Below are 23015 nucleotides of genomic sequence, written 5' to 3' on the forward strand. Positions count from 1 at the left end.
ATATTGCATGCTTGGTCACCTATTCAAATACTGTATGTGTCGGGCAAACAATATATAAAACATAAAGAGTAAGTACATGGACTACAAGTTTACTTTATACAGAGCACATCTGAACAAAGGTAAGACTGGTCATCGTTTGGTCCCACTTCTCTTGATATCACTGAGACAGAATCAAAATCCACACTGGCTAAATGATTACGGCCAGTCAAATATTGATGAACTACTTCCACAGACTGATTAGCCAATTGTTAAGAGTGCATGAGACAAACATGCTGATATCGGCAGTCATTCAGTAGACTGGTGGATCATATCTTATCATAACTGATAGAGGTAATGATAAAACTATGTACATTCTGGAGTGTATACAGGATACATTCATGTATAATTTAGACAAGATGTCAATCAAAAAAGCAACTGTGTATCTTATGTCAGGTTCTGATGTTGTCGCTCAATTCATCATAGTTGCTACAGTATTTAAAGTTACTGTAAAGGGTTAACAACTAGTTACTGTAGAGGGTCAACGACCAGCACGCCCAGGGTGTTATTGAAGATAACCCTTCCCTCTACCTCTTTACTATAGTCTGGGTGTCTCAGCAGCTCCAGAGCTCTGCAGGAGCCGTGCTGCTGAAGTTCAACACCTCAGTCAGGAAGTCCAGCGGTAGCTCTCCTCTCTGGTCCCCCTCAGTGAAACACTCTGTGATATCAATCTGAGAAGGTAGCTCGTAGCTCTGGAAACTCACTGTCTTAGAGTCCAGGTAGGTTTTAATATCACCTGTAGTGACACAGTGACTGCTCTCTGTGTTACACAGCTGGGTTTTGAAGGTCCTCCAATGCTTCCCCCAGCCACTCTCACCTACAGAAAAAGTATAACAATATAACAGTTCACACAGTATTTTTGATTTTGTGTATCATGTGTATGCCAGGAATCCCTGTATTGTTGCCAGACAAACATTCCTATTAGACAAGTATGTATTCAAATCAATAAGTAAAACATATAACAGAGCTCTGGCAGGCATGGGTTCTGATAAACCTATTTGACTCACCAGACACCAGATGATGAGTAGTTTTCCTTTCTTGTCCAGAAGGCTCTGGTAGAATGACACTGTAGCACAAGGATCCTTCACCTAATACATCTGGATGGAACCCAGAGGAACTATCTGATTATTCTCATAAAAAAGACTCATTGTGATCTTAATAATGCAATACAAATGAATAGCAATAGCTATGTATGGTACATACAGTGCATTCGGAAAGTATTCAGACCCCTTGACTTGTTCCACATTTATAAAAACCAAAAACATAAATACCTTATTTACATAAGTATTCAGACGCTTTGCTATGAGAGCTCCGGTGCATCCTGTTTCCATTGATCATCCTTGAGATGTTTCTACAACTTGATTGGAGTTCACCTGTGGTAAATTAAATTGATATGACATGATTTGGCACACACCTGTTTATATAAGGTCCCACAGTTGACAGTGCATGTCAGAGCAAAAACCAAGCCATGAGGTTGAAGGAATTGTCCGTAGAGCTCCGAGACAGGATTGTGTCGAGGCACAGATCTGGGGAAGGGTACCAAAACATTTCTGCTGCATTGAAGGTCCCCAAGAACACAGTGGCCTCCATCATTCTTAAATGGAAGAAGTTTGGAACGACCAAGACTCTCCCTCGAGCTGGCCGCCCAGCCAAACTGAGCAATCAGGGGAGAAGGGCCTTGGTCAGGGAGAAAGATCACTCTGACAGAGCTACAGAGTTCCTCTGTGGAGATGGGAGAACCTTCCAGAAGGACAAACATCTTTGCAGCACTCCACCAATCAGGCCTTTATGGTAGAGTGGCCAGATGGAAGCCACTCCTCAGTAAAAGGCATATGACAACTCGCTTGGAGTTTGCCAAAAGGCACCTTAAGGACTCAGACCATGAGAAACAATATTCTCTGGTCTGATGAAACCAAGATTGAACTCTTTGGCCTGAATGCCAAGCGTCACGTATGGAGAAAACCTGGCACCATCCCTACGGTGAAGCATGTTTTTCAGCGGCAGGGACTGGGAGACTAGTCAGGATTGAGGGAAAGATGAACAGAGCAAAGTACAGAGAGATCCTTGATGAAAACCTGCTCCAGAGCGCTCAGAACCTCAGACTAGGGTGAAGGTTCACCTTCCAACAGGACAATGACCCTAAGCACACAGCCAAGACAATGCAGGAATCGCTTCGAGACAAGTCTCTGAATGTCCTTGAGTGGCCCAGCCAGAGCCCGGACTTGAACCCGATAGAATATCTCTGTAGAGACCTGAAAATAGCTGTGAAGCGACACACCCCATCCAACCTGACAGAACTTGAGAGGATCTGCAGAGATTAATGCTCTACTTTCCGGCTACCCGGATAAAGCACTAAATAAACTTCAGTTAGTGCTAAATACGGCTGCTAGAATCCTGACTAGAACCAAAAAATTTGATCATATTACTCCAGTGTTAGCCTCCCTACACTGGCTTCCTGTTAAGGCAAGGGCTGATTTCAAGGTTTTACTGCTAACCTACAAAGCATTACATGGGCTTGCTCCTACCTATCTTTCCGATTTGGTCCTGCCGTACATACCTACACGTACGCTACGGTCACAAGACGCAGGCCTCCTAATTGTCCCTAGAATTTCTAAGCAAACGGCTGGAGGTAGGGCTTTCTCCTATAGAGCTCCATTTTTATGGAATGGTCTGCCTACCAATGTGAGAGACGCAGACTCAGTCTCAACCTTTAAGTCTTTACTGAAGACTTATCTCTTCAGTAGGTCCTATGATTAAGTATAGTCTGGCCCAGGAGTGTGAAGGTGAACGGAAAGGCTGGAGCAACGAACCGCCCTTGCTGTCTCTGCCTTGCCGGTTCCCCTCTTTCCACTGGGATTCTCTGCCTCTAACCCTTTTACAGAGGCTGAGTCACTGGCCTACTGGTGTTCTTCCATGCCGTCCATGGGAGGGGTGCGTCACTTGAGTGGCTTGAGTCACTGACGTGGTCTTCCTGTCTGGGTTGGCGCCCCCCCTTGGGTTGTGCCATGGCGGAGATCGTTGTGGGCTATACTCGGCCTTGTCTTAGGACGGTAAGTTGGTGGTTGGAGACATCCCTCTAGTGGTGTGGGGGCTGTGCTTTGGCAAAGTGGGTGGGGTTATATCCTGCCTGTTTGGCCCTGTCCGGGGTATCATCGGATGGGGCCACAGTGTCTTCTGATCCCTCCTGTCTCAGCCTCCAGTATTTATGCTGCAGTAGTTTATGTGTCGGGGGCTAGGGTCAGTCTGTTACATCTGGAGTATTTCTCTTGTCTTATCCGGTGTCCTGTGTGTATTTAAATATGCTCTCTCTAATTCTCTCTTTCTCTCTTTCTGTCTTTCTCTCGGAGGACCTGAGCCCTAGGACCATGCCTCAGGACTACCTGGTATGATGACTCCTTGCTGTCCCCAGTCCACCTGGCCGTGCTGCTGCTCCAGTTTCAACTGTTCTGCCTGCGGCTATGGAACCCTGACCTGTTCACCGGACGTGCTTGTTGCACCCTCGACAACTACTATGATTATTATTATTTGACCATGCTGGTCATTTATGAACATTTTAACATTTTAACATTTTGACCATGTTCTGTTTTAATATCCACCCTGCACAGCCAGAAGAGGACTGGCCACCCCTCATAGCCTGGTTCCTCTCTAGGTTTCTTCCTAGGTTTTTGGCCTTTCTAGGGAGTTTTTCCTAGGGAGTTTTTCCTAGCCACCGTGCTTCTTTCACATGCTTTGCTTGCTGTTTGGGGTTTTAGGCTGGGTTTCTGTACAGCACTTTGAGAATATCAGCTGATGTACGAAGGGCTATATAAAAATAAATTTGATTTTGATTTGATTTGATTAATGGGAGAAACTCCCCAAATACAGCTGTGCCAAGCTTGTAGAGTCATACCCAAGAAAACTCAAGGCTGCAGTCGCTGCCAAAGGTGCTTCAACAAAGTACTGAGTAAATGCTCTGAATACTTACGTAAATGGATATTTCAGTTTTTTAAATTCTAAAAAACAGTTTTTGCTTTGTCATTATGGTGTATAGTGTGTATATTGATGAGGGGGGGAAACAATTGAATTCATTTTAGAATAAGGCTGTAACGTAACAAAATGTGAAAAAAGTGAAGGGGTCTGAATACTTTCCAAATGCACTGTACTGCAGCACACATACCAGGCATCCACTACACAAATCCATGTGGTTAGTTCTAACCTGTATCATGTGTATGAAGTCCATCTTCTTGGTATAGTTCTTCTCTCGCCAGTCCATGTCAAACTCAGTGGCAGTCATCTTATTCCAGGTGAATTTAATGTCATCTAGATTTGGTTTCTGGGACACCAAAACTACACAAGATGAAGATATACACTGAGTGTACAAACATTAAGAACACCTTCCTAATATTTAGTTGCAGCTTTTGCCCTCAGAACAGCATAAATTAGTCAACATGGGCCACAAGGATGCTGGCCCATGTTGACTCTAATGCGGGGCGGCAGGTAGCCTAGTGGTTATAAAATCAAATTTTATTTGTTACATACACATGGCTAGCAGATGTTAATGCGAGTATAGCGAAATGCTTGTGCTTATAGTTCCGACCATGCAGTAATATCTAACAAGTAATCTAACGTAACAATTTCACAACAACTACCTTATACACACAAGTGTAAAGAAATGAATAAGAATATGTACATAAAAATATATGAATGAGTGATGGCCGAACAGCATAGGCAAGATGCAGTAGATGGTATAGAGTACAGTATATACATATATGAGTAATGTAGGGTATGTAAACATTATATAAAGTGGCATTGTTTAAAGTGGCTAGTGATACATTTATTATTATATCAATTTTTCCATTATTAAAGTGGCTAGAGTTGAGTCAGTATGTTGGCAGCAGCCACTCAATGTTAGTGATGGCTGTTTAACAGTCTGATGGCCTTGAGATAGAAGCTGTTTTTCAGTCTCTCTGTCCCAGCTTTGATGCACCTGTACTGACCTCGCCTTCTGGATGATAGCGGGGTGAACAGGCAGTGGCTCGGGTGGTTATTGTCCTTGATAATCTTCTTGGCCTTCCTGTGACATCGGGTGGTGTAGGTGTCCTGGAGGGCAGGTAGTTTGCCCCCGGTGATGCGTTGTGCAGACCTCACTACCCTCTGGAGAGCCTTACGGTTATGGGCGGAGCAGTTGCCGTACCAGGTGGTGATACAGCCCGACAGGATGCTCTCGATTGTGCATCTGTAAAGGATTGTGAGTGTTTTTGGTGACAAGCCGAATTTCTTCGGCCTCCTGAGGTTGAAGAGGCGCTGCTGCGCCTTCTTCACCACGCTGTCTGTGTGGGTGGACCATTTCAGTTTGTCCATGATGTGTACGCCGAGGAACTTAAAACTTTCCACCCTCTCCACTACTGTCCCGTCGATGTGGATAGGGGGCTGCTCCCTCTGCTGTTTCCTGAAGTCCACGATCATCTCCTTTGTTTTGTTGACATTGAGTGTGAGGTTATTTTCCTGACACCACACTCCGAGGGCCCTCACCTCCTCCCTGTAGGCCGTCTCGTCGTTGTTGGTAATCAAGCCTACCACTGTAGTGTCGTCTGCAAACTTGATGATTGAGTTGGAGGCGTGCATGGCCACGCAGTCATGGGTGAACAGGGAGTACAGGAGAGGGCTGAGAACGTACCCTTGTGGGGCACCAGTGTTGAGGATCAGCGGGGTGGAGATGTTGTTACCTACCCTCAGCACCTGGGGGCGGCCCGTCAGGAAGTCCAGGACCCAGTTGCACAGGGCGAGGTCGAGACCCAGGGTCTCGAGCTTAATGACGAGTTTGGAGGGTACTATGGTGTTAAATGCTGAGCTGTAATCGATGAACAGCATTCTTACATAGGTATTCCTCTTGTCCAGATGGGTTAGGGCAGTGTGCAGTGTGATTGCGTCGTCTGTGGATCTATTGGGGCGGTAAGCAAATTGGAGTGGGTCTAGGGTGTCAGGTAGGGTGGAGGTGATATGGTCCTTGACTAGTCTCTCAAAGCACTTCATGATGACGGAAGTGAGTGCTACGGGGTGGTAGTCATTTAGCTCCGTTACCTTAGAGTGTTGGACTAGTAACCGAAAGGTTGCAAGATCAAATCCCCGAGCTGACAATGTAAAAATCTGTCGTTCTGCCCCTGAACAAGGCTGTCATTGAAAATAAGAATTTGTTCTTAACTGACTTGCCTAGTTAAATAAAGGTTTAAAAATAATAATAATTTAAATGCTTCCCAGAGTCGTGTCAAGTTGGCTGGATATCCTTTGGGTGGTGGACCATTTTTGATACACATGGGAACTGTTGAGCGTCAAAATCTCAAAAACTCAGCAGTGTTGCAGTTCCTCACACAAACTGGTGCGCCTGGCACCTACTACCATGGCACTTCAATATTTTGTCTGGCCCATTCACCCTCTGAATGGCACACATACACAATCCATGTCTCAATTGTCTCAAGGTGTGAAAATGATTATTTAATCTGCCTCCTCCCATTCATCTACACTGATTGAAGTGGATTTAACAAGTGAAGGGATCATTCATCTGTTCAGTCTATGTCATGGAAATGTTTTGTACACTCATGAAGTCAATCAACATAAAAAGTGCCTGTAAGATTAAGTTGTTCGGATATTCCATTGAATGAAACATGTACTACACAATCATACTGAAATTAAAAATATACACTTATAGTTGTCTTAAACCTTTCCGTTGGAGTCTGCAGTCCCGTAATTGTAATAACGTTATACCCTTTTAATTGTGGTACGGGTAAACCCTTGCATTACAGTCTACTTTACCTTTATAGTTGTATTGTACTACTGTCTAACTCTAACCATACCCTTATAAAGGTGTAACTGCTGCGTAGAGGTCGACCGATTAATCGGAATGGCCGATTAATTAGGGCCGATTTCAAGTTTTCACAACAATCGGTAATCGTTTTTTTTGGCCACCGATTTGCCGATTTTTTTTAATTAATTTTTTTATTATTATTTTTCTTTTATATTTTTTTTTTTTACACCTTTATTTAACTAGGCAAGTCAGATTAAGAACACATTCTTATTTTCAATGACGGCCTAGGAACGGGGTTAACTGCCTTTTTCAGGGGGGATTTATTTTTGCAACCTTCGGTTACTAGTCCAACGCTCTAACCACCTGCCTTACATTGCACTCCACGAGGAGCCTGCAATGCAGACTAACTGCCTGTTATGCGAGGGCAGCAAGAAGCCAAGGTAAGTTGCTAGCTAGCATTAAACTTATCTTATAAAAAACTATCAATCTTAACATAATCACTAGTTAACTACACATGGTTGATGATATTACTAGCTTATCTAACGTGTCCTGCGTTGCATATAATCGATGTGGTGCCTGTTCATTTCTCATTGAATCACAGCCTACTTCGACAAACGGGTGTTGATTTAACAAGCGCATTTGCGAAAAAAGCACTGTCATTGCACCAATGTACCTATCCATAAACATCAATGCCTTTCTTTAAAATCAATACACAAGTATATATTTTTAAACCTGCATATTTAGTTAATATTGCCTGCTAACATGAAATTGTGTCACATCTCTAGCGTTCATTGCACGCAGAGTCAGGGTATATGCAACAGTTTGGGCCACCTGGCTCGTTGCGAACTAATTTTCCAGAATTTTATGTAATTATGACATAACATTGAAGGTTGTCAATATAACAGGAATATTTAGACTTAGGGATGCCACCTGTTAGATCAAATACGGAACGGTTCCGTATTTCACTGAAAGAAAAAACTTTTGTTTTCGAGATAATAGTTTCTGGATTCGACCATATTAATGACCTAAGGCTCGTATTTCTGTGTATTTATTATATTATAATTAATCTGATATTTGATATTTGATAGAGCAGTCTGACTGAGCGGTGGTAGGCAGCAGCAGGCTCGTAAGCATTCATTCAAACAGCACCTTCGTGCGTTTTGCCAGCAGCTCTTCGCTGTGCTTCAAGCATTGCGCTGTTTATGACTTCAAGCCGGGTGGGTATAATTTGTGGAACGTTCCAACAGGAATCTATTCCAAAAACTTCGTAAATAACAAGGTTGCCAAAAAACAACGCATACAAAGTTGTATAGCGGCAGAATAAGATACCGGGTAGGGAGTGGTCTATTTCATTGCGTTTTTCACTCGTCACGTTTATTCCGAAAAATGTCTGTCCTCATTCTGGTTGCCTATGGACAAACATTAAGAATAAGCTACGTGGTGAGTTGATGCCTATTCGGCAGCTAGTTAGCTAGGTTTGTATGCATTGCAACTTTGTATGCGTTGTTGGTTGGCAACCTTTTACTTTACGTTTTTTGGAACAGATTCCTGTTGGAACGTTCCACAAATTATACCCACCCCTTCAAGCCTATCAACTCCCAAGATTAGGCTGGTGTAATCGATGAGAAATGGCTAGCTAGTTAGCGGGGTGCGCGCTAATAGTGTTTCAAACGTCACTCGCTCTGAGACTTGGAGTAGTTGTTCCCCTTGCTCTGTATGGGTAACGCTGCTTCGAGGGTGGCTGTTGTCAATGTGTTCTTGGTTCGGGCCCAGGTAGGAGCGATGAGAGGGACGGAAGCTATACTGTTACACTGGCAATACTAAAGTGCCTATAAGAACATCCAATAGTCAAAGGTATATGAAATACAAATCGTATAGAGAGAAATAGTTCTATAATTCCTATAATAACTACAAACTAAAACCTCTTACCTGGGAATATTGAAGACTCATGTTAAAAGGAACCACCAGCTTTCATATGTTCCCATGTTCTGAGCAAGGAACTTAAACGTTAGCTTTCTTACATGGCACATATTGCACTTTTACTTTCTTCTCCAACACTTTGTTTTGCATTATTTAAACCAAATTGAACATGTTTCATTATTTATTTGAGGCTAAATAGATTTTATTGATGTATTATATTAAGTTAAAATAAGTGTTCATTCAGTATTGTTGTAATTGTCATTATTACAAATAAATAAATAATAATAATTTTTAAAAAATCGGACGATTAATCGGCATTGGCTTTTTTTGGTCCTCTAATAATCGGTATCGGCGTTGAAAAATCATAATCGGTCGACCTCTACTGCTGCGCGCTGGGCTCCACCACCTGATTGTCCACGGTTACGGCAAGATGCTTTAGACGCAGCTCCGAGATATCTCCAGGTCAACCTCACCTGTTAATGTGGGAACATCAGAAACACACAGACAACCTATGAAGAGCTGGAACCAGACCCTAAAGCAGGGGCACTCAACTCTTACCCTACGAGGTCCAGAGCCTGCTCATTGTATCTGATCATTAATTGCACACACGTGGTGTCCCAGGTCAAAATCAATCCCTGATTAGAGGGGGAACAATGAAAAAATGCAGTGGAACTGGCATCGAGGTCCAGAGTTGAGTTTGAGGCCCCTAAAGGAAGGCTTTTCTTCTAGAATCAAACAGAAAGAGTTCGAACCGCAGGACATAAAGTCATGTTATCTTATAAATAATGTTAGCTACCAAATAAGTGACAGACATTGTGTGAACCAAAAATAGATTGTCTTCAGTTATGATTTGCAGAACTTGGTGGACGTAATCTGCCTAGAATAAAACAGGTAAATTACTTTACTTGGTATGCTCTTAGGTAAATCAATGTCGTTAAACAAATATTTGAATTGTTTATCTATAGTACTTTAATGCCTTGTATATTTCTCACCTGCTCGACTTCCGACTCCCGTCACATTAAGATTGGCTTTTCCCTCTCCAATGCTGGGGAAGACAAAGGCAGGATATTGTGCTATCGGGACAGGTAGCTACTATCATAAAACACCCCAGAGTCTTAGCTACATCCTTGTTACCTGGCTAGTATGTCAGGCAGGATGACGTGGATGATGTCCTGCATGCACTGATGTTCAGAGGAGCATTCCAGGAACAACTGGAAGGACTTGAGGTATCTGTTATCATCCTCCACCAGACTCCTCATAGCATAAGACATTGCTAAATGGTCTGTCAAAACAATCACATCTTACACTCCTTTCAGATGAGAATGACAGGACACATGAGTATGACAGGACACATTCACTGTACCATCAATTCCGGACTATAAGCCGCAACTTTTTTCACAGTTTTGAACCTCGCGGCTTAAAACAATGACGCGGCTAATATATGGATTTTTCCCCCTTTCAATTTTTTGCGATTGATCTGGCTGTTGGAAAAGGAAATAGAGCTGCTGCACGGGAGCTTGGTCTTAATGAGTTGATGATAAGACGTTGGAAACAGCAGCGTGAGGAATTGACTCAGTGCAAAAAGACAACTAAAGCTTACTGCTAATTTTTTATTTTTTGTTACAAGCCGTGTTTCGTTAAAGCCTATTTATTTTTGTTACAAGCCGTGTTTCGTTAAAGCCTATTTATTTTTGTTACAAGCCGTGTTTCGTTAAAGCCTATTTATTTTTGTTACAAGCCGTGTTTCGTTAAAGCCTATTTATTTTTGTTACAAGCCGTGTTTCGTTAAAGCCTATTTATTTTTGTTACAAACCGTGTTTCGTTAAAGCCCATTTATTTTTGTTACAAGCCGTGTTTCGTTAAAGCCTGTATAAAGTTAATTTGTTTCAATGTACCGGTAGGCACCTGCGGCTTATAGACATGTGCAGCTTATTTATGTTCAAAATAATTTTTTTTTTTAATTCAGTGGGTGCGGCTTATATTCAGGTGCGCTAAATAGTCCGGAAATTACGGTATTTATATGAATGCAATAAGGCAATACAGCACAACAGTGCCACCAAAGAAACATAACCCCTCCCACTGTACTTCGTTCTTTGTGAAAGCGGGGGAAGGCTGATCCTTTTAAGGTTGTATTGTTCTTTAATTCCCATGGGGACAATTTGACAATGTGAGGATGAACCAGCTAATCAAGGGACTTGGGTTTCCAGTCAATCTACCTCCTCATTCATTTTCGGAACATCTCCTTAATATTCATGATGTTCTTCCTTTGCACTCAAATCAGTCAAACAACATTAAACGCTATTAAAGTGATGTGTGTGGCGGTAACTACGGTAACAGATAAATCATGATTAAACTGAGATCTAGATCTCCCAGCTGTTCAGAATGAGCTGATGCCTGGGACTAAAACAGACTGAACCAGATTAATTAGATCTAACAAGAAGCCGTGTTCAGGGCTGCTCATCTGGCTGGCTGTGATACTACTGCTCTAATTCACTTCAGCCTTAAATAGAAGTGACAATCTTAACTAAATTAATTGGATTAAACAAAATATTTTAACTCCACTTCCCCCATCCCCTGAATAGATTGAAATTAAGTGAGAGGCCGTCTGTCAATCTATGCAGAGTGTGTATCACATGATGCATCAATCTGAAAGGGAAACAACTTGTTCATAACATCATCAACAACTCCATTAACAATCAACAACTCAAACTATTTTGTCAAGCCAGGTCAACCAATCATCTATACTCTGAGGTAAATGTTCTTGCTTTTCACACACAAACAACAAAACAGAGAACTAAAGTAAAACCAAATTATGAAATGAATTAAAATGTTCCTCTGCTGTTTAGTAAGGAAGAACAACATTATCTCCATAATTATTATCACAAGAGACAACAGAGGCACAAATAAACCACACAGATCAGTGCTATATTCACGATTAAACTTCACTCAGTCTCTGATCAACTCATAAACTGATTCAGCAAGTTGCTGAAATGGTATACTGTATACTGCATTTTCACATTTCACATTCATTTTGATGGGATGAGTTGTATGAACAACCGACTAAATAAAAATAAATAGCAACATTAAATAAAAAATATAATTTGCATTATAAATGAATAATTATGGCTGTAAATAAAGTAGGAAATACAGAGAAACATTTTAGGACCTTAAACCTATCTGGTCATAATTATTATAGGCTGCAAAATACAAACACAACATTGTCTTGTGGGTCTGTTATCTGTATTCCCTGCATGTCTACAGCCTGTGCTCTCGTTGGAGCTCCATTCTAATGCACTAATTCACAGCACAGCAGGGAACTTAAAGACGGAGGAGAACCCAGGCCGGATGCCATATCCTTACATATCTCTGCTTATAATCATAACAGGAATAGCCTAACCTGCTTACACATACTGTATTTAAAAAGGTAGAACTTTCTGTACAAGTCTTTTTCTAGTGTTTTTCCATCACCCCTGTTTATCAGATCAAAAAAGACACTTATGACAAACAGATGACCATCGTTCTGTACAGAACATCATGGCCCAAGTGGCCAAAGTCTCGCTGTCTTCATTTTTCAATGTATCAGCTCCCTGTCAATTAACGTCATGGACAACAGTTACCAGAATCTAGACACTGACAATAAACGAATGTTTTATGACAGGAAGACACTGAATAATCATGATATAATAATGAAGAGCATAAAACATTGACAATGAAGACACATCATTGCATTAGCCTTTGCATTGTCACATGACCATGTCTACCCCAAAGCTCTGTATTAAAACTTTTACTTTAACCGGATCCTGGAAGTCAAGTCTTTAACCTTTTCAAAGTCAACATTACACTCTTCAGTTTGGTGTCAAATAAGGAGGATTGTCTTGTTGATTTAGGGGCTTATTAAATGCTCACACATTGTGATAATCGTAACTGCATACAAATAGTAGTAATATATATGGCAGGGGTCCCCACCTGGCGGCCTGTGATTTAATATTTTATTTGTACCCCCCAAGGTCTTTGAGCCCCAAAAAAGAATAATGTTGGACATAAAAGACTAAAAACACCAGTAAATCATCTCAACGTGATTTTGAACATCTGTTCCAAAGTATTCCCACGCATAATAGAGAGGTAGATATATGGGATCATAAGACATTTTAAGGTTTGAATTTATTATGCTTTAGTCAAATATTATATTTGTTTGGGCTACTTGCGGTCAATTTGCAGTCAACAAATGATTCATAATTATGTTCCGGCCCTTTGACCATTCGCTCAATAAAATGTATTTATTTAAAAAATCAGAATTTAGTTGATGGTCCCTGGTATATGGGGGATGTATGCACTTGGGTGGAAGGGTTTCTCGCATCCCCTCAAAATATGCCGATTTGGCTCTCGCCTTCTGTAAGAAGAGGGCGACTAAATTACCACCCCATCGACGGGGGGATTGTGCGATAAATCTCCTGGTAGACTCAGCACTTCCCAGGAGTCACGTGTATCCCCTGTCACAGGAGGAGACGGCGGCTATGGAAACATATGTCTCCGAATCCCTGCGTCAGGGATACATTCGGCCCTCCACTTCACCTGCCTCCTCGAGTTTCTTTTTTGTGAAGAAGAAGGATGGGGGTCTGCGCCCGTGTATTGACTATCGAGGGATCAATCAGATCACCGTGAGGTACAGCTACCCGCTGCCTCTCATCGCCAGTGCAATCGAGTCAATGCACGGGGCGCGCTTCTTCACAAAATTGGATCTCAGGAGCGCTTACAACCTGGTGTGTATCCGGGAGGGGGATGAGTGGAAGACGGCATTTAGTACCACCTCAGGGCACTATGAGTACCTTGTCATGCCGTACGGGTTGATGAGTGCTCCATCAGTCTTCCAGGCCTTTGTTGACGAGATATTCCGGGACCTACACGGGCAGGGTGTAGTGGTGTATATCGACGACATTCTGATGTACTCCGCTACACCCGCCGAGCATGTGTTCCTGGTGCGCAGGGTGCTTGGTCGACTGTTGGAGCATGACCTGTACGTCAAGGCAGAGAAATGTATGTTCTTCCAACAGTCCGTCTCCTTCCTAGGGTACCACATTTCTACTTCACAGGTGGAGATGGGGAGTGACCGCATTTCAGCCGTGCGTAATTGGCCGACTCCCAGCACGGTAAAGAAGTGCAGCGGTTTCTAGGGTCTGCCAACTACTACAGGAGGTTTATCCGGGGTTTTGGTCAGGTATCAGCTCCCATTACCTCACTGCTGAAGGGGGGACCAGTGGTCGGCTGAGGCGGACAGGGCTTTTGGACACCTGATGGCTCTGTTTACCTCGGCTCCCGTGCTGGCTCATCCGGATCCCTCTTTGGCGTTCATAGTGGAGGTGGATACGTCCGAGGCTGGGATAGGAGCCGTGCTCTCTCAGCGCTAGGGCACGCCACCAAAGCTCCGCCCCTGTGCTTTCTTTTTGAAGAAGCTCAGCCCGGCGGAGCAAAACTATGATGTGGGGGACCGGGAGCTGTTGGCTGTCGTCAAGGCTCTGAAGGCGTGGAGACATTGGCTTGAGGGGGCTAAACACCCTTTTCTCATCTGGACTGACCACCGCAATCTGGAGTACATCCGGGCGGCGAGGAGACTGAATCCTCACCAGGCAAGGGGGGCCATGTTCTTTACCCGTTTTGTTTTCACTCTGTCCTACAGACCAGTTTCCCAGAACGCTAAGGCAGACGCCTTCCCTGTAGCTCAGTTGGTAGAGCAGGTGTTTGCATGGTGTTTTCAACGCATGGTGTTTGCAACGCCAGGGTTGTGGGTTCGATTCCGACGGGGGGCCAGTACGAAAAAAATATATAAAAAAATAATGTATGAAATGAAATGTAAGTCGCTCTGGATAAGAGCGTCTGCTAAATGACTAAAATGTAAATGTATGACACAGAGGAGCGGTCCATGGATCACACTCCCATACTTCCGGCCTCTTGCCCGGTGGTGTGGGAGCTGGACATTGAGCGGGCATTACGCACAGAGCCCACTCCCCCCCAGTGTCCATCTGGGCGCCTGTACGTTCCGTCTGTTGTCCGCGACCGTTTGATCTATTGGGCCCGCACGTCACCCTTCTCTGGTCACCCTGGCATCGGTCGGACAGTGCGTTGCCTTAGTGGGAAGTACTGGTGGTAGAGGTCGACCGATTATGATTTTTTTTTTCAGCACCTATACCGATTACTAGAGGACCAAAAAAGCCGATACCGATTAATCGGCCAATTTTTTATTTGTTTGTAATAATGACAATTACAACAATACTGTATGAACACTTATTTTAACTTAATATAATACATAAATACTATCAATTTAGCCTCAAATAAATAATGTGACATGTTCAATTTGGTTTAAATAATGCAAAAACAAAGTGTTGGAGAAGAAAGTAAAAGTGCAATATGTGCCATGTAAAAAGCTAACGTTTAAGTTCCTTGCTCAGAACATGAGAACATATGAAAGCTGGTGGTTCCTTTTAACATGAGTCTTCAATATTCCCAGGTAAGAAGTTTTAGTTTGTAGTTATTATAGGAATTATAGGACTATTTCTCTCTATATGATTTGTATTTCATATATCTTTGACTATTGGATGTTCTTATAGGCACTTTATTATTGCCAGTGTAACAGTATAGCTTCCGTCCCTCTCCTCGCTCCTACCTGGGCTCAAACCAGGAACACATCGACAACAGCCACCCTCGAAGCAGCATTACCCATGCAGAGCAAGGGGAACAACTACTCCAAGTCTCAGAGCGAGTGACGTTTGAAACACTATTAGCGCACACCCGGCTAACTAGCTAGCCATTTCACATCGGTTACACCAGCCTAATCTTGGGAGTTGATAGGCTTGAAGTCATAAACAGCACAATGCTTGAAGAATTGCTTAGAGCTGCTGGCAAAACGCACGAAAGTGCTGTTTGAATGAATGCTTACGAGCCTGCTGGTGCCTACCACCGCTCAGTCAGACTGCTCTATCAAATATCAAATCATAGACTTAATTATAATATAATAAACACAGAGAAATACGAGCCTTAGGTCATTAATATGGTCGAATCCGGAAACTATCATCTCGAAAACAAAATGTTTATTTTTTCAGTGAAATACGGAACCGTTCTGTATTTTATCTAACGGGTGGCATCCCTAAGTCTAAATATTCCTGTTACATTGCACAACCTTCAATGTTATGTTAGAATTATGTAAAATTCGGACAAATTAGTTCGCAACGAGCCAGGCGGCCCAAACTGTTGCATATATCCTGACTCTGCGTGCAATGAACGCAAGAGATTTGACACAATTTCACCTGGTTAATATCGCCTGCTAACCTGGATTTCTTTTAGCTAAATATGCAGGTTAAAAAATATATACTTCTGTGTATTGATTTTAAGAAAGGCATTGATGTTTATGGTTAGGTACAGTCGTGCAACGATCGTGCTTTTTTCGCAAATGCGCTTTTGTTAAATCATCCCCCGTTTGGTGAAGTTGGCTGTCTTTGTTAGGAAGAAATAGTATTCAGACAGTTTGCAACGAGCCAGGCGGCCCAAACTGCTGCATATACCCTGACTCTGTTTGCAAGAGAAGTGACACATTTTCCCTAGTTAAAAGAAATTCATGTTAGCAGGCAATATTAACTAAATATGCAGGTTTAAAAATATATACTTGTGTTTTGATTTTAAGAAAGACATTGATGTTTATGGTTAGGTACACGTTGGAGCAACGACAGTCCTTTTTCACCCCATCAATTATATGCAACGCAGGACAGGCTAGATAAACTAGTAATATCATCAACCATGTGTAGTTAACTAGAAATTATGATTGATTGATTGTTTTTTATAAGATAAGTTTAATGCTAGCTAGCAACATACCTTGGCTTCTTACTGCATTCGCGTAACAGGCAGGCTCCTCGTGGAGTGCAATGTAAAGCAGGTGGTTAGAGCGTTGGACTAGTTAACCGTAAGGTTGCAAGATTGAATCCCCAAGCTGACAAGGTAAAAATCTGTTGTTCTGCCCCTGAACAAGGCAGTTAACCCACCGTTCCTAGGCCGTCATTGAAAATAAGAATGTGTTCTTAACTGACTTGCCTAGTTAAAAAAAAATATATATATATATATATATATATATTTAAAATCGGCGGCCAAAAATACAGATTACCGATTGTTATGAAATCTTGAAATCGGCCCTAATCAATCGACTATTCTGATTAATCAGTCGACCTCTAACTGGTGGTCCACCTTGGCCAAGGACGTGAGGGTTTATGTTTCCTCCTGCTCGGTGTGCGCCCAGTGCAAGGCTCCTAGGCACCTGCCCAGAGGGAAGTTACAAGCCCTACCCGTTCCACAACGGCTGTGGTCGCACCTGTCGGTGGACGTCCTGACGGATCTTCCTCCCTCACAGGGCAACACCACGATCCTGGTCATTGTGGATCGGTTTTCTAAGGCCTGCCGTCTCCTCCCTTTGCCCGGTCTCCCTACGGCCCTACAGACTGCAGAGGCCCTGTTCACTCACGTTTTCCGGCACTACGGGGTGCCTGAGGACATAGTCTCTGATCGCGGTCCCCAGTTCACGTCCAGGGTCTGGAGAGCGTTCATGGAACGTCTGGGGGTCTCGGTCAGCCTCACCTCAGGTTTTCACCCCGAGAGTAACGGGCAGGTGGAGAGAGTAAACCAGGATGTGGGTAGGTTTCTGCGGTCATATTGCCAGGACCGGCCAGGGGAGTGGGCGGTGTTCATCCCCTGGGCAGAGATGGCCCAAAACTCACTCCGCCACTCCTCCACTAACCTCTCTCCCTTCCAGTGCGTACTGGGGTATCAGCCGGTTCTGGCACCTTGGCATCAGAGCCAGATCGAAGCTCCTGCGGTGGACGAATGGTTTAAGCGCTCGGAGGAGACCTGGGACGCCGCCCATGTGCACCTCACGGCAACGGGCCGTGAGGCGGCAGAAGGCGAGCGCCGACCGCCACCGCAGTGAGGCGGGGGACCGGGTCTGGCTCTCGACCCGAAACCTGCCCCTCCGCCTGCCCTGCCGGAAGCTGGGTCCGCGGTTTGTGGGGCCATTCAAAGTCCTGAGGAGACTGAACGAGGTATGCTTCAGGTTACAGCTTCCCCCAGATTACCGTATTAATCCCTCGTTCCATGTGTCTCTCCTCAGGCCGGTGGTGGCTGGTCCACTCCAGGAGTCTGAGGTGCGAGAGGTTCCTCCGCCCCCTCTGGACATCGAGGGGGCCCCGGCGTATGCTGTTCGAGCCATCCTGGACTCGAGGCGTCGGGCGAGGGGCCTTCAGTACCTCGTGGAGTGGGAGGGGTACGGTCCGGAGGAGAGATGCTGGGTGCCGGTGGAGGACGTCTTGGACCCTTCGTTGCTGCGGCAGTTCCACCGTCTCAATCCGGATCGCCCTGCGCCTCATCCTCCGGGTCATACCCGAGGTCGGTGTCGGCGCGCTACTGGAGCCGTGCGTCAAGGGGGGGGTACTGTCACGACTTCCACCGAAGTCGGTCCCTTTCCCTGTTCGGGCGGCGGTCGGCGGTCGACGTCACTGGCCTTCTAGCCATCGCCGATCCACTTTTAATTTTCCATTTGTTTTGTCTTTGTCTTACACACCTGGTTTCAATTCCCCAATTACTTGTTCATTATTTAAGCCTCTGTTCCCCTATGTTTTTTGGTGAGTAATTGTTTATTGTATTGCGGTCCGTATTTTGTGGCCTTGTATTTTTACAACGTGTATTGTGATATTATTGAGTAAAATTGCTTTCATGACTCATATCTGCTGTCCTGCGCCTGACTCATCTCACCAGCTATACAAAGACACTTTACATGGGCAAATAAGACAATGAAACATGGAAGATATGCAACCTTGGTTAACGCAGCAAACAAGCTGGTAAGCTTTATTATGTTTTCCTCAAAAGATTTCTGCATTTCTAGCTTAGGGAAATGATAGGCCCTATGCACTTATTTGTTGTCTCATTGTTGTTGTCTCATTTAAGACTGTAAATCTAAATGTCATTATTTGACTGATATTTGTTGTGTTTCTGGAAGTTATTTTGTCATTAATGATTCCAGGTACATAGGTTCCACAAGGTAGGAGTGTACCCCCTGCTACTCCTCAGCAAAAGGAAGGATAACATTTTGTCGTCAACTGCACTGTGTCAGACCTCAATGGCAGCAATCCAAAGGTTGTATGAGGCAATTGTGAAAGGTATTTGGACAGAAATATGTATGTTTGTCTACCTTAAGACCCTATCCCTCAACCACCACATCCGTCAGACTGTAAAAACCAAATTATTCCACTTATGCAAATTCACCAAAGTCAGCCCCTCCCTCTCCTGTCCTGCTGGCTGAAACTCTCATCCATGCTTTCTTCTTCTCCCGAATAGACTATTGCAACTCACTACTCCCCGGCACTAACACAAACTCCCTCGATAAGCTCCAAATGGTTCAAAACTCAGCAGCCCATCTCCTAACCCACACTAAATCATCCTGGCAGCATATCACCCCCATCCTCTGTGAACTCCACTGTCTCCCTGTCTCCCACCGCATTAATTACAAGATCCTTCTGACCTAAAAAGCTCTCCACCACCTTGCTACCCCTGACCTCTCTGACCTTCTTCTCTCCTACCAGCCCTCATGCTCTCTCCGCTCAACCACAGTTGGCCACCTTGTCATCCCCAGGTCCAAGCTCCAGAGTTTCAGTGACAGGGCCTTCTCCAGGGTTGCTCCTAGGCTCTGGAACTCCCTCCCCCCAGCCATCCGTGGCTCTTGAGTCCATCGTCATCTTTCAGTCCCGCCTAAAAAACCCACCTCTTCACCATGGCCTACCCTTCCCTCCCCCTCCACCATTCCCACACACACCTCTTCTGTTTCACACCCTCGCACACACACACTCACACATACGCGCAACACCTGCTCGCTCACTCACCTGCTGTTTCACTCACATACTCACACATCACACCCTTTCCTTGAGCCCTTCCTACCTCTATTTAGCCCCGTTTATACCTGGTTCTAACATGCATTATATGTCCTGATCTTGTCCACAGTTTGATTGTTCCCACATTTTCAGACAGGTGTAAAGGATTAAAAGAAGCATTGTGATCCGATTTTCCTGACCGCATCTGGAGTTGACAGTGAAACCATTAAAATCATCCCGTCTTCTAAAATCATTGACAGGTGGCACCATTGACTTATGGAATATATATGTGTCTTAAAATAAATAAATAAGTATTATTTTGAAAGAATATCTGTCAAAGATTAGCATACAAGGCGGGACCAGTAAATCTGTTCACAATGCGGACACAGTGGACTGACAAGACCACGTGTAGACGCATTTCTAAAAATGTGGGCACAATCAGAATGTGGACAAGATCAGGACAAAGGATGCATGTTTGCGCCAAAGTATTTTGTTTAATGTTTTTCTTCCTTTTCTTTAGTCTGCTGTTGTTTAGTTAGATTATTTATTGTTTGTTTGTCACAATGGGTGGCCTGAGGAATCAGGAGAGGTGGAGACAGGCGCAGGAGACAGATGATTCCGGGAATACACTTTTAATAAATATTTGCACGGAAAAAATGACAAAAGAACGGAGTGCAGGGTGTGCTAAATAAAAGGCACCACCCTCTTACGAACGATAACCAGGGACGCAGCCCAAAACAATACTTCGTAATCCCAAGAGGGAAAAACACTGATCCTCATAAACAACATACAACCCGGACAACAAACAATCCCCTACAAACCTAACTAGCTAGGCTAAATACCCTTCCCCACTAACAACTAATACAAAACAGGTGCGTAACTAACCTAGGCCTAACTAACAGAACGTGAAACATAAATCAGTGGCAGCTAGTAGGCCGGCGACGACGACCGCCGAGCGCCGCCCGGGCGAGGAGGGGCGCCACCTTCCATAGGTGTCGTGACATTGTTAGTTTCTACAGTTGTAAAGCTATGTATGTTTCATGTATAATTATTGTTATTATTAAAGTAGAGGAGTTAGTTCAGGCAAGCAACATTTCAACACATTCTTTTCACATATCCTGTGTAAAAGTTTATTTATAAATTGGGTGGTTCCAGCCCGTAATGCTGATTGTCTGAAAGCCTTGGTATATCAGACCGTATGACAAAACATTAATTTTTACTGCAATAAGGCACCTCGGGGGTTTGTGGTATATGGCCAATATACCACGGCTAAGGGCTGTATCCAGGCACTCCGCATTGCGTCATGCGTAAGAACAGCCCTTAGCTGTGGTATATTGCTATATACCACACCTCCTCGGGCCTTATTGCTTAAATAAACATGCTCACCTCTGCCAATGGAAACTGTTGCCCACTTGTCTGTCCCATTCCCTTAATATGTTCTATTTCACAGTGGCAATCAACACCCATGCCCCCACACTACAACCCTCCAACCCTCCTCCTGTTGCTGCCTAAGAACTCTCTGATACAGTTGCTCCCCAGGAGACCAGCTACACCCCCATCCTCACCCAGGTTGAACCCCCGATATCCCCCACCACCCAGGAGACCAGCTACACCCCCATCCTCACCCAGGTTGAACCCCCGATATCCCCCACCACCTAGGAGACCAGCTACACCCCCATCCTCAACCAGGTTGAACCCCCAATAACCCCCACCACCCAGGAGACCAGCTACACCCCCATCCTCAACCAGGTTGAACCCCCGATATCCCCCTCCACCCAGGAGACCAGCTACACCCCCATCCTCAACCAGGTTGAACCCCCAATAATCCCCCACCACCCAGGAGACCAGCTACACCCCCATCCTCAACCAGGTTGAACCCCGATATCCCCACCACCCAGGAGACCAGCTACACCCCCATCCCCAACCAGGTTAAACCCCCGATATCCCCCACTGCCCAGAAGACCAGCTACACCCAAACCAAGCCAAAGAAGACGGGGAGAAAGTCCTGTCACCCTGTCACCGTCAAAAAACCCTCCAACTCGCTGAGCATGACACAGTCAATCCCATCCAACCCCATCCAACACCGACCAAGGAAGAGGAAATATGACTACATGCAAAAACATAAATCAGTATCTAACTTATATTGTTTATTCATAAATGTTAATGATGTCAATAACTTCATTTATGTTTTTAATAAATTAATGAAACAATTCCAGTGATTCATAGTCCCCTACTTTTCAGGAGGCAGGCATACTGTACACTCTTAGAAAAAAGGATTCCAACAGCTGTCCCCAAAGGACAACCCTTCTGGTTCCATGTAGAACCCTTAAGACAAAGGGTTCTACATGGAACCAAAAGGGTCCTACCCGGAACCAAAAAGGTTTCTCCTAAGGTGACAGCCAAATAACCATTTCTAAGAGTGTAGTCTAAGGCTAGGCATAGATGTAAAATGAATAATGCAAATGACTGTCCCGCTAACTTTATTCATGTTCTGGTGGGTGGTGATTAAATAAATACATGGATTCATTGTTTCAGAGTGTCCAGTGCATCCGGGGCAAACGATTTTCCCTATTCTCAAGATTCTTGCCAATAGAACTTCAAAGGAGGTAAATCTGCAGTACATTTAAATTCCTGGGACTGTATTTACAGGCTAATCCTAGTGCAACACCAATTGTAGTTAACTTGCAGTGCATAGACCTTGTAGTTAAAGTGGCAATATGTAACTTTTTGGGTGGCCTGACCAAATTCACATAGAAATGATAGTTACAGATCATCATTCTACTTGAAAGCAAGTCTAAGAAGCGGTAGATCTGTTCTACTGTGTGCCTTATTTCTATGCTTCCCGTTCCTAAGTTTTGTTATTGAGTCTTTTACTTTGGTTTTGTACAACAGCTTCAAACAGCTGATATTAGCTACCATGACATTGTGGAGCAATTTCTGCATGGTGCAGATTTAAAATCAAACAGACATTTGTATTTGTTGCATAATAAAGGGTCAGGAGCAGAAAGTGAGGTGGAAGCCATGCTCTGGATGGTATGTTACTTCATCTAATCTCCTAGAATGAATTGAGGATATACTGTACAACCAACACCATATTTATTTTGACAATGAAGCTAAAATGTAAAATTTTACTCTAAACTCCAGCATTTTGGATTTGAGATCAAATGTTTCATATGAGGTGATAGTACAGGGCACCTTTTTACAATTTAGAAAGGAAATCACTTCATGTATATAGTCCCCCCAATTTGAAGAAGCCATAAGTATTTGGACATATTCACTTGTGTGAAGTGTATTAAAGTTGTAGTACATGAAACCTTTTATTTAAAATACTAAATTCTGGAGTATGGATCCAAATTTCACATTTTATCTTCACTCTCCAAATA

The 23015-nt window shown here is 43.8% G+C and overlaps 1 long non-coding RNA gene and 1 pseudogene across 1 annotated transcript; one reads left to right on the forward strand and one right to left on the reverse strand.

The window, feature by feature from the left end:
- Positions 1 to 504: 504 nt before the first annotated feature.
- On the reverse strand, positions 505 to 10008 carry LOC106568777 (histamine N-methyltransferase-like; annotated as a pseudogene).
- An 8246-nt stretch (positions 10009 to 18254) lies between these two features.
- Positions 18255 to 21833, forward strand: LOC106568673 (uncharacterized). Its single transcript, XR_006758675.1, has 4 exons — positions 18255 to 18390; positions 18524 to 18606; positions 18789 to 18924; positions 21083 to 21833. It is a non-coding gene; the product is annotated as an uncharacterized lncRNA (long non-coding RNA).
- Positions 21834 to 23015: the final 1182 nt, after the last annotated feature.

This window comes from Salmo salar, chromosome ssa14, assembly GCF_905237065.1.
Source record: "Salmo salar chromosome ssa14, Ssal_v3.1, whole genome shotgun sequence".
Lineage (NCBI taxonomy): Eukaryota > Metazoa > Chordata > Actinopteri > Salmoniformes > Salmonidae > Salmo > Salmo salar.